The following is a 12,095-nucleotide window of genomic DNA, read 5'->3' as shown; positions in this document are numbered from 1 at the left end:
GCTTCTGCATCAGTTCTTCTAATGAATATTCAGGGTTGATTTCCCTTAGGGTTGACCAGTTCGACCTCTTTGCAGTCCAAGGACTCTCAAGAGTCTTCTCTAGTACCACAATTTGAAAGCATCAATTTCTCAATAGTAAGCCTTCTTTATGTCCTTCTCTCGCATTCATACATGACTACTGGAAAAACCATAGCTCTGACTATACAGACCTTTGTCGGCTAAGTGATGTCTCTGCCTTTTAATACGCTGTTTAGATTTATCATAGCTTTCCTTCCAAGGAGCAAGTTTCTTTTAATTTCATGCCTCAGTCACTGTCTGCAGTGACTTTGAAGCCCAAGAAAAGAAAATCTGTCACTGTCCACTTTCCCCCCTTCTATTTGCCACAAAGTGATGGAATTGGATGCCATGATCTTAGTTTTCTTTGAATGAATTTTAAGCCAGCCTTTTCACTTTCCTCTTTCACCTTCATTAAGAGGCTCCTTAATTCTTCTTTGCTTTCTGCCATTAGAGTGGTATTATCTGGATATCTGAGGTTATTGATATTTCTCCCAACAATCTTGATTCGAGCTTGTGCTTCATCCAGCCTGGCATTTTGCATGATGTACTCTGCATATCCTTTATTGTCAAAATGTCTTCATGAAACAAAAAGACCCACTTTATCTTGAGTCTAAAACTCTCTCACTTTAATTTCCTTTCTTATTGAATGATTCTAACTAATATGTCTTATTATAGAAGGTACGTTTTCCTGGGTTGCTACTTTGAACAACGGGACAGCCTGCATTCAATTTCCAACTCTTGCCGTGCTTGACTAAGTGTCAAGAAATGCCAATGACCAGAAGCTGTAGGGAAGTAGATTTTGGTTCAACATAAGGAAGAAGAATTTTATTAAGGAAGAAAAACAGGATTACCATTTCTTTCCAAATGGTAGTGAATTGTCTCTCTATTAACAGCAATGATGATAAAGATGAGGGTGATAGCTTGGGATCATCAGATGTAATTATATATATTATTATATATAGGATTCCCTGGTGGCTACAGTCCATGGGGCCACAAAGAGTCAGACATGACTGAGGGCCTTCTCTTTCTTTCTATTATACATATAATAATATACATTATAACTATATATAATTATAATGTTATATAATTATATAATTATATTATATATATACATATATAATGGATAAACTATAAGGTCCTATGGTATAGCACAGAGAACTATATTCAGTATCCTGTGATCAACCATAATGGGGAAGAATATAAAAAAAGAATGTACATCAACCCACTCCAGTATTCTTTCCTGGAGAATCCCATGGCTAGAGGAGCCTGGTGGGTTACAGTCCATGGGGTCACAAGGAGTTGAACATGACCGAGCGACTAAGCATGTGTATATATTTATAACTGAATTGCTTTGTTGACAGAGGATGAGAGGGCTGGATGGCATCAGTGACTCGATGGGTGTGAGTCTGAGTGAACTCTGGGAGTTGGTGATGGACAGGGAGGCCTGGCATGCTGCGATTCATGGGGTTGCAAAGAGTCGGACACGACTGAGCAACTGAACTGAACTGAACAGCAGAAATTAGCACATTGTAAATCATCTATACGTCAATTAAAAAGTACCTGCAAATAATACAAAACAAAACCACATTTTTAAAAAAGATGAGGATGATAGTAACAGCAGTGACAGTTCTTATCCACATACTATGTTCCCATGTGCTGCCTACAGATTTTGCATACTTGATTTCATTTAATCTCAAAAATACCTAAGATGTGTATTTAATCTCAAAAATACCTAAGATCCACACACATATATAGATGATAAAAATGAAGGTGAATCACACTGAATTACTGACCCAAAGTCACACAGTTAGAAAGGGACACATCAAACTCTGAACACAGGCTTTGGAGCTGGCACTCCAAAGCCCTGGTTCTCAATTATTAGGCTATTGGCTCAGGTTTTCATCATTGGAGGAGTTCAAGCACACATTGTGTTATTGAATTAATGAAACTTTAAGGAAGGATTCAAACTTCAGATAAGATTGAGGTCACCAGACTAGGTAACAACTAAATCAGTCATTTCTAAGCATTTTGAGTAATGGTTCCGATAGAATTTGACAACAGTCTGTGGGCTTTCTCCCTAGAAAAGTCCATGTTTGTACACAGCAGCAAACCGTCACCATGCAACCTTTTGGGGAGTAAGGTTGCTCATGTCTGCCTGGGTACCACCTGAGGGTCCTGTGTAGAAGGTCCTTGCTCACAAGACACTTTTGCTCAGACCCTGCTTTTGGAGGTGAATTTCCCTCCAACTTCTGACTTACAGGTGTGGAGGCGGCTCCACCATCATTTGACACTAATGGGAAAAAGCCAAACAAAACACCGGAGTAACAAGGAATAGCCCTTTTTACACGTTTCTTAGAGCAGGCTTCATGTGCCCTTGGAAATCTCTCCCTTGGCTGTTACAGCTTCAGGTGCGTTCTGAATGACTCAGGAATGGAGACATGAACTGTATGTAAAGCCTCTCCTCATATTATTATTTATGGGCCCCGTGAGCCTGTACCTCCCCAGAAAGCCCCATGGCCAATAAAGAAGAGAAGTGAAGTCTGGGGAGGAGGGGCAAGATCGAGGAGGGAAAAGTGTCTTGGAAGGAAATATTTTTATGTGTTGTTGATTTCTGGTTCCTGCCTCGCCTCGCCGCGCATGTGTTTCCAATCTGGAATGAACTCCTGAGCCCAGGATCTAGAGAGAGGCCATCAAGCCCAGGCCCTCCTCTGCGGCTCCACACCCTTCTCCCCTCCTGTGCTCCAGCGGCTGGGAGCTCTGGTTCTCTGGGTCTGGAAGACATTCCTCAGCTGGCCCCAGGTCTCTGAGTTTGGCACCCACCTCAGAAACATACACGTCTGTCTGTGACCACGTGTGCAGTGCACGGGCTTTCATTCTCATTGAAGCTTCTTGTTTGGACATTGGATGGCAGGCCTTTCTGGGGGATTGCAGATGCCTGTTAGGGCCTTCTGTGTCCCCAAGGGAAGGTTGCGGCATTCTTCCTCTCCTTCCCCCAGCCCTGCGATTTCAGTGCATTGTTACACGCTGAATTGCTTTGGCGCCCATCCTGGAGTGAGCGTTTCAGTACAGGTTCCTGACAGTTTCTGGGGGACTCTCTGCGGGGAGGCAGGTTTGCAGAGCAGGAGACACAGGCCAAAGGCTGTGCAGAAAGCTTGCTTCTGTGGCTCCAGCCTCACTTCTGCTCTGCTCTGACTTGGGGCTTCAGACTGTCACTGAGACATTGGTGACAGCCTCCCAGTTCTTTCCTCTGCCTCCACTTTTGTTCTCATTCAGTTCCTCCACCCTGCTAAGTGCCCAGCAGTGTTTGTCAATGGCAAAATGTCATTTTGTAGCTGAAAAGTCTCCAAGCACCTCCCTGATATCTTGTTTTCAATGGTAATCACAGTAACTTCTCCCAGTTACAAGCTCTCACTCTGTGCCAGGCACCTGGGCAAGTGTATTTTGTGCAGAACTCCCCATAATCTCCCAAACAACCCTACCAGGTGGGGCTTACTGTTCGTCTGTTCACCGATGAGAATCTTGAGAGTCTGGGCCCAAGGTCATGCAGTCAGTGTAATGTTGTATAAGGCCCTGTGGCCCATACCTACACAGAGGCACCAAGGGGTGGGTCAGCATAGCCAGGCTTCTGCTTGCCAAGCCCTTGGCCTCCAAGAGAAACCCCTTTTCTGATTTGCTCTGTGTTCAGGGGGCAAGTTTCATTTGGGGGTCTTAACCAGACACCCGCTGTGGTTGCTGCCTTCTGGGTTAGTTTGTTTGGTGCTGGTGCTGGTAGGGATACACGGCTCATCAGATGAGGCTCCTAAGTTCAGAAATGCACGGTTGTGTCGGGAGATGGTGCAGTGGAGGAGGCAGATGGCTGGTGGGTGATTCTACTCCTGTGAGCTAAGTCTAAAGGCAGGACTATGCACAATGCACTATGGGAACGCAACAGAAAACCATCTAGTGCACCCTAGAGAGGGAGCAGAGCGCCCAGAAAACGTCCAGGAAGACTTCCTGGAGGAAAATGATGTCTGAGAAGTCCTAACCCCGAGGCCTAATTGGCCAGATGGAGGCGGATGCAAAGGAGTTCCAGGCAGTGGGAACAAGAGCACTGTAGGAACATGTGAACCACACATCCTGGGAAAACCCGTTTGTGAGTGAATTTACAGTGGAGCAACTTTAAATATGAAGGGAAGAGTCAGTTGGAGACTGGTCCAATTAAACCTATGAAAGCTCTTTACACATATGTCCCGTTCACTGAAGTAAGGGCAGACCTTCCATGCAATTTGATTTATCCTGAAGAAGCCTGCTTTGTCCGGCCAGGTCCCAGGGATGCAAGGAGGCTGGGGTGTTTCAGGGGAGAGAGCATTTAGTCACCTGTATTGAGATACATATCACTTCTGGGCAAGTTTTCTGACGCTTCCTCCTAAGTGTCTGGGACATTTGTTGTCTTCACTCTGCTCAGTGTCTGTCTGGGGTGAAGCCCACCCTGTTGCCTGCCTGTCCCACCCACCTCTGCTCCATTTTCACTCCCAGTTTCACTGGCTAAGGGATTCTAAAGTCCCTTCCACTTCCTTATCCCCAAGGCTTCAGTGTATGACATCTACTCTCACTATACATTGTTTCCATTCTGCTTTTGCACTATTTAAAAATGTATCCTAAATGATACCCGCATAGAGTCCAATAGTGTGACAGGGCTTTAAATTCCAATCCCAATCTCACTACCATGCTCATATACATGGGCATATACCCTGAGAAAACCGTAGTTCACAGACATGTGCACCCCAGTGTTCACTACAGCACTGTTTACAATAGCCAGGACATGGAAGCAACCTAAAGTTCATCGACAGAGGAATGGATAAAGATGTGGTACACACATACAATGCAACATTACTCAGCCATTACAAGGAATAAAACTGGGCCATCTGCAGAGTTGTGGAAGGGCCTAGAGACTGTTATACAGAGGAAATAAGTCAGAAAGAGAAAAACAAGAGAAAAACATTATTTCTCTGATTATGAAAAAGTCATTAATAATTAATAAATAAATCATTAGTTCTTTAATTACTTCCTCCCTTAGATTTTATTTGTCCCCTTTGATTGGAAATTGGATATAAGACTGTTTATAATTGTCCTCTCATTTCTCATTTTCCTCTTCTTGATTCCATTTTTGAAACTTTGGTTCTGGGACATTTCCTGAGCTTTAATTTCCTCTCTATCCATTTTTTTTTTTTTTTTTTGTAGTTTTAAGTTTTCGCTGTCACTTTGAATCCCCAGGAGCTCTTTCTACTTCTCTGAATGTGACTTTCTTCCAAAAGCATCCTGTTCTTAAATGTGTTCTCATCTTATCTGAGGATGGTTTGGGGTTTTTTTTGGCTGTGCTCAGTATGTGGTGTCTTGGTTCCTTTGTCAGGGGTCGAACCTGCCCCCTGCATTGGAAGCACAGAGTCTTAAGCACTGGAGCACCAGTGAAGGCGCTATCTGAGGATGTTAATAGTTTGTTTTATTAAAAAAAAAAAAAAAGTGTTGTCTGCTCCCTCCATTGTCTGTCTGTCTCTCTCTCTGTGTGAATACGATTTTTTCCGTTTAATTCCTATCATGTTAAAGACTTTAATAAAATGTTTAGTGACCCCAATTGTCCATGCTTACTTAATAGCAAGACACTAAAAAACCCTTTGAAAGTGCTTGAGTGGCGCCTCAGCTTGATGACGGGGCAGTTTCACTGTAACATTTTTGCTGGAGAAGGAGTGACCCACAGTTGTCAGTATTGTCAATTGTCGGTCTTTTCTTGAATTCAAAGACTCCTGCAGTCTCCTGACTAGAAAAGCACAGGCCTGGCTTGTAGGGTCCTGGTGTATGTGGGGCACATGAGTGGGGGGCCTCCTGTTTCATTCTGGAGAACTTCACCTCATCCCTCTGTTTCTATGGAGCTTACTTGCCTTGCCCTTTGCTGGTAGGGGTGGGGTGGGGAGGTGGTGTCCCTATGTCCAGAACCTCAGAGCTGCAATCCTTGCTGCTGGTTTTGGGGAGACACAGCCATCAGGGTCTACAGGGTTGGAAAGGGGCCAGGGAAGGGCCTAACCCCTGATATAAGCTTGCTTTCCTCCTCAGCCTTCAAACTGCCTCGTCCACCAACTTCTGAGCCTTTCTGAGGTTCGGTGGTCTGACGTGGCTTCTTGTTGGGAGGGTGAGTCCTCTAAGCTCACTCACTTTTTCATTTTTGCCCCTCTGGTAGCGTGTTCTCATTTATCCATTCACTTCCTATCTTCCAATGTTCGTTGATGTCCGTTGCTGTCTTCACTCTCATTCTCTGTGTCTCCCTATCATTTCCTAATTTTACCTCCATTTTAATGGCATTTTAAAAGAGAATATAGGCTAGTGATTTTGTTCACATGGCCACATCCAAGTGGAAGTTATTTTACATTCTTTTTCCTTTCCTGATCTTTAATCCCTCTTTTTAAAATGGTTTACAGTAGTAGAGAATGCATTTTGACTATGTTGATACTAACAAGCTTGCATTTACCGAAGAATCTAAAAATAGAAAATTTGCATGTTTTGGAATTGTGAGTAAAGGAAAGTTGCCAATGGCTTTTGGTGTCTGAAATAAGTCCAAGTCTGTGAGTATTCTCAATTCCCAGAAGAGGCAATGTGGTGGTCCCTTGAGGCATGACACTGGATGGTGGTCCGGAGACTTGACTGCTTCTTCCAACTTCAGTTCTCCCACTAGGTAGCTGTGCAAACTTGGGTGGACTAGTTCTCCTCTCTGGGACTCAGTTTCCCCCAGAAGAAGATTCCTCGTGTTCTTTACTGCTCCGCCTGTGTTTTTAAGTCCCTGAGATTGAGCACTCATGTAAAGAAGGTCAGTTGCTGGCAAGGAATCACACATGAAGGCAAACACCCAATAGAGGGTTCATGTTCTAATGCAGTCCTTACATTTAGTTACATTTTCTCTGTGTGTTCTCAAAGAATATTCTTAATTTAGGGGAAGATGCTTTTTCCCACTGTCCCTGAGGGACCTTCCCCTCTCCCTGGAGTTTTGGTGCCAGCTGACTTCCAAGCAAAAGAATCTTGGCTTTTTCTCAAATATGAAGCAGCCCTAAAAATGGAATAACTTCTTTTGCTCGGAAGAGTCTTGCTTCCCCCCAGCCCACTGCGCCCCTCCCCCCCCCCGCCCCGACCATTTAGGGATATATTTGTGCATTTGAGTGTTTAATTTCCACTTTTTCCTCTAGATCTTAGGTTCCATGAGAGCAGGGACTTGGTGTGTCTTATTTCTTGCTCTGTCTGTTGTTCCTTGCCCAGAGCCTGACACATTATAGGTGATTCAAAGAATAAAGTGGATAGTAACAATTTAGAGATTCTAAAGGCATCCATTCCCCAGAGGAAAGGACTCTTGGCATGGCAAGAAATTTAACTGTAGATGTTCTCTTATCTTCAGATGAGGGAAAGTGGGGAAGGGCAACTTTTCATAGTGGATGAAGAAGAACAGTGGGGCTTTTATTTGAAACCAATAGAGAATGCTCTGGAGAGTTTGAAGAAAGTTGGGGTTAATTCATTCTGCTTGCCTTTGGCCCAGAATATGAGCCTTGTATGATTAATGATTAGGGAGTTGAATAAAAAAAAAAGTTACTGTATCTTTAGTCTATTACATATATTGTTTTATTTCAACAAAATATTAATGTAGTATTTTTATCCTGACTTTACAGATAAGAGAACAGAAAGACAGAACATTTATATAAATTGCTCACTAATACAAGTGGTAATGCTAGAGGTAGATTTTAAACTCAGAGAGTCCAACTTCTTAGCATCTTAAAAAGATTAAAGATAAGAAAGAGTTCTTATATTTATCCTCATTTTTACTATTTCCAACATTCTTCATCTGTTTGTGTAGATCCAAATTTCCATTTGGTGTCGTATTCTTTCTTCTTTTAGAGTAGGACTGGTGGTAATTCACTCTCTTGGGTTTCTTGTGTGTATGTGTGTCTGAAAGCATATATTAAAAAGACTCTTTTGTTTTCTTGTGGTTTATTATAAGGACCAATGATAGGTCCTTTTTGGTTATGTATTTTATTTATTTATTTATCCCAGCATATGGGATCTTAGTTCTCTGACCAGGAATTGAACCTGTGCTCCCTGTAATGGAAGCATGGAATCCTAACTACTGGACCACCAGGGAAGTCCCTCAAAGAATATTTTCAAAAATTCGCCTTTGAAAGATATTTTCACTGAGGATAGACATCTGGACTGACATTTTTTCTTTTAGTGTTTAAAGGTGTCTCCCTGTGGTCTTGTAGTCTACATAACTTCTGATTAGAAGTCTGGGAGAATCCTTATCTTTATTTCTTTACATGTCATGTATCTTTTTTCTCTTGCTGACTTCAAATTTTTCTCTTTATCTTTGGTTGAAAGCAGGTTAAATATGATGTCTGCGAGTGTGCGTATGCATATGTTTTAATCCTGTTTGTGATTCTTCGAGTTTCTTTGGTCTGTGGTTTGTTTCTTCCATTAATTTTGGAAAATTCTTAACCACCGGTTCTTCCAATATTTCTTCTGTCCTGTTCTCTCTCTTCTGCTTTTAGAACTCCAATGACACACAGGTTAGACTTCTGCTGTTGCCTCACAGCACCTCCAGGCTCTGTTTTGTCGTTTCCTGCTCTTTTGGTGTCTCTGTTGCAACCCCTTGGGAAGAAAATCGCCTATTCCTTTGGAGTTTCCTCTCTTCTCTTCAAGTCAATTTCTTGTCTACCAGAAAGCCTATTATCAGACTTTACCTCTTCATTTGGTGACAACTGAATTGTTTAGTTCTATGTGATGCAGTAACAGGCAGTTACATGGGTAAAGACAGAAACTGATTTTTCAGACATTACCTCTGGCTGTAAGAGATGTGAGCCTAACTGGAGAGAGAAGCCTTGTCCCATAGGACCGCATATGGGAGAGGCAGCACGAGATGGTTATCCTAATATGGGCCTGCCTGGGTTCAAGTTTTTTACTGGTCCTATGGTTTTAGCTAACTACCTGAGCCACATTTTCCTTATTTACGGTGGGAATACTGCCGTCACCTCATACATCTCCTAAGCCTTAAATGAGGAATGACATGTAAAGCGTTTAGGTTGGCCTGAGGCACGTGTTGGTCTCTAATGGTTGCTGATTCTGAATGTAATAGAATCAGTGATTGTACTAGTTTGCTGGGGCTGCTGTAACAAGGTGCACAGACTGGGCAGCTTAAACCACAGAAACGTACCCTCTCACAGTTCTGGAAGCTAGAAGTCCAAGATCAAGGTGTCAGCAGTGTAGGCTCCTTCCGAAGGTGATGAGGAAGACATGCTCTGTGCTTCTCTCCCAGCATCTTGTGCTTTTCTAGAAATCCCTGATGTTTGGTGGTGTGTGGACACATCACCCAAATTTCCACCTTCACGTTCAGATGGTGTTCTTCCTGTGCGCATGTCTGTGTGTAGCATTTCACAAGCACACTGATCATATCGGTATAGGGGTCCACTCAACTCCAAATATATCCTCATCTTAACCAATCACATTTTCAACAACCATCTTTTCAAATAAGGTCATGGAAACTTCCCTGGTGATCCAGTGTTTGAGACACCAAGGGGGCTTAAACACCTGCAGAGGGCGCAGGTTCTGTCCCTGGTGGGGGAACTGAGATCCCACATGCCTCACAAACAACAAAAGATACCCAAATAAGATCACGTTCTGAGTTGCGCAGTACTTCAACATATGAATTTGGTGGTGGGGGTGGCTGTGTACCACCTAATCCCGAACAGTGGTAAGGAAGAAATATTCTAGAGAAGGTAGAGGAGGTGGAGATAGGTCACTAGTATCCAAATGATCCACGAAACCTTCTTCGATTCCCGTGGAACTTGACCCAGGACTTGGCAGCTGACAGTAGCTTAGTGGTGGTGACACAAGGGCCGTGTGACCCTGGGGGAAAATGTGATGAGCAAAGATGTCAAGGCAGAAATGTGGAGATGTGATTGGCTGAACTGGTGAGCAGGGGCCTGGGAGTAATCTGAAGGCCCTTGACTGCTGAACTAAGGAGTTTGCACTTCATAGTCTTGGCAGGAAGAAGCTATTGAAAGATTATGACGCATACCACAGAGACAAGTCAGCAGTGCAAAGGAAACCTGAAGTATGTAAATACTAGCTCCAGTCACTGAAAATGACACCAGAGACCCACATTACTAGTGAATGCACTGCGAGTAACTTTGCAGCTGGGGATTGGATTGCATGAACTCCGCCTGTGTCCACTCTGTAGCTCTTTGCATGTATTCGGCTCCTCGGCCGGTTGGACTTAGGCATGCAGTCTGTAATCAGTTGAGAGCTGGTCTGTGGGCCAAGTGTCAGGGTTTATATGGGGATCAGACCGTATGAATAGGATACACAGTGTCCTCAAGGCTGAAGGGAGGATATACAGTGGAGATCTGGCCGACTGCCTTACTCAGAAATGCCGGTAAGGCAGGGGGAGCTCAGAGGAAGGGACAGTTGGCTCACTGCACAGAAAGATGGCAGAAAATGCACAGAGCAGCGTTGAGGTGTTCTGGTGTCACAGGCTGCCATGGCTCACTGCCCAGGCTGTTCATCCTTGCTCCATTAGAATCTCAACACCTAGATCATCCAAGAACCAAAACCTCATGGAAAAGTGAAAAATTTACTCCATCCATCAATTGTTTGATCTATAAGATGCCAGCTGATTTCAAGGGAAACTACTGTTTAATCTCAGTTGTCAGTTTCCATGGCAGCACACTAGCACAGTCCTAGTGTCTGATGCATTGCACCCGTCACTCAGCACACGGGCAGCATCTGGCACCACGCAATTCTTGTGGCCACCCCGCGGTCACCACAGACCATGTAAGCTCAGTAATTAACTTGTCAACACTCTCCACTGGTGGCCAGAAATTCCCACTGGTCCTGGAGGGCTTGGCTCAGGGTGTGAGCCATGGTGTGGGCAGGTTTCCTCACCCTGACTCTTGGAAGCACGCCTGGCACTTCTGGTGGGTGAGTTTGTTTCTCATCTGTGTACTCTCAGTTATGCAGAGTTCTGTTCAGAAGGACTTCATTGCTGGGTTTTTAGAAGCCAGTATTATGTTCCTATTACAGAGAGAACCCAAACTCAAGCAAATGTAAACTGACCAGACCCTTCTAATGTGTAAGCTCTTAGCTGTTGACTCACAGTACCTTAAACTGCACTGGGTTCTCTGCACATGGGTTTCTTTCCCTAAGGTCCCCTGCTCACTTGAGAATTAGATACCAAACCGATTTCCTTTCTGGCATGACCTTGGGCTCTGATTATCTCCCAGCATGAGATAATGCATGTAAAACAGTTATTGTTTGGCACTTGATATATTGCAAGCTCTGAATAAAAGTTGGATAAAACTGTTCTTACAATCACTCCCACAACATGCCAATTGTAGCATCAACAGAGGCTCCCCAAGTCTAGAAATCACTTCTTTAGGGTTTCTTATGAACAGGCATATCCAAATGGTAACACTGATGGCAATCATTACTCTGTACAACCTAAACTGTGAAGTCTGTCAATGACTTCTCAGTACAACTGGAAAAACCCCATAGGATCTGGTTAAGCTACATGTGGAGGGTGATAAGAGGCCAGGTGTGGCAGGAGCAGTGGGTAGGCTCGTGGCTTGGTGGGAGGTGAGGCTAGATAATTTAGGGGTGGTGGGGGTGAGTCAGCAGGAAGGCTGCTGGGTGGTGGGTGGGAGAGACCAGGCTGGCTCCTGGGAAGCAGCCACATGCCAGGAAGATGAAGCACTGTTGCTGTGTTATCAGAATGGTCTGGGAGAGAAATAGCAGGAAAATGGAGGCAGGGAAAATGGCCAGGGTCTTGCGAAAGCTGCCCTAGGGAATCAGGACATGGGCTAGCAGACTGGTAGGCTTGGGAATGGGGGGCCTGATGAATCTCTAAAGCTAGACGTGATCCCCCCTTCTTGGTCACCAGTGGTCATCTGGGCCCTTTGCGGTGAGGGACAGAAGATCAGACCTTTCAAAATGTGAGTCGGAAAAGTCTAAGGGATAGAGTGTTTATCTGGGGGAAT

This window comes from Capricornis sumatraensis, chromosome 8 (assembly GCF_032405125.1).
Source record: "Capricornis sumatraensis isolate serow.1 chromosome 8, serow.2, whole genome shotgun sequence".
Taxonomy (NCBI): Eukaryota; Metazoa; Chordata; class Mammalia; order Artiodactyla; family Bovidae; genus Capricornis; species Capricornis sumatraensis.
This window is presented reverse-complemented; position numbering follows the sequence as displayed.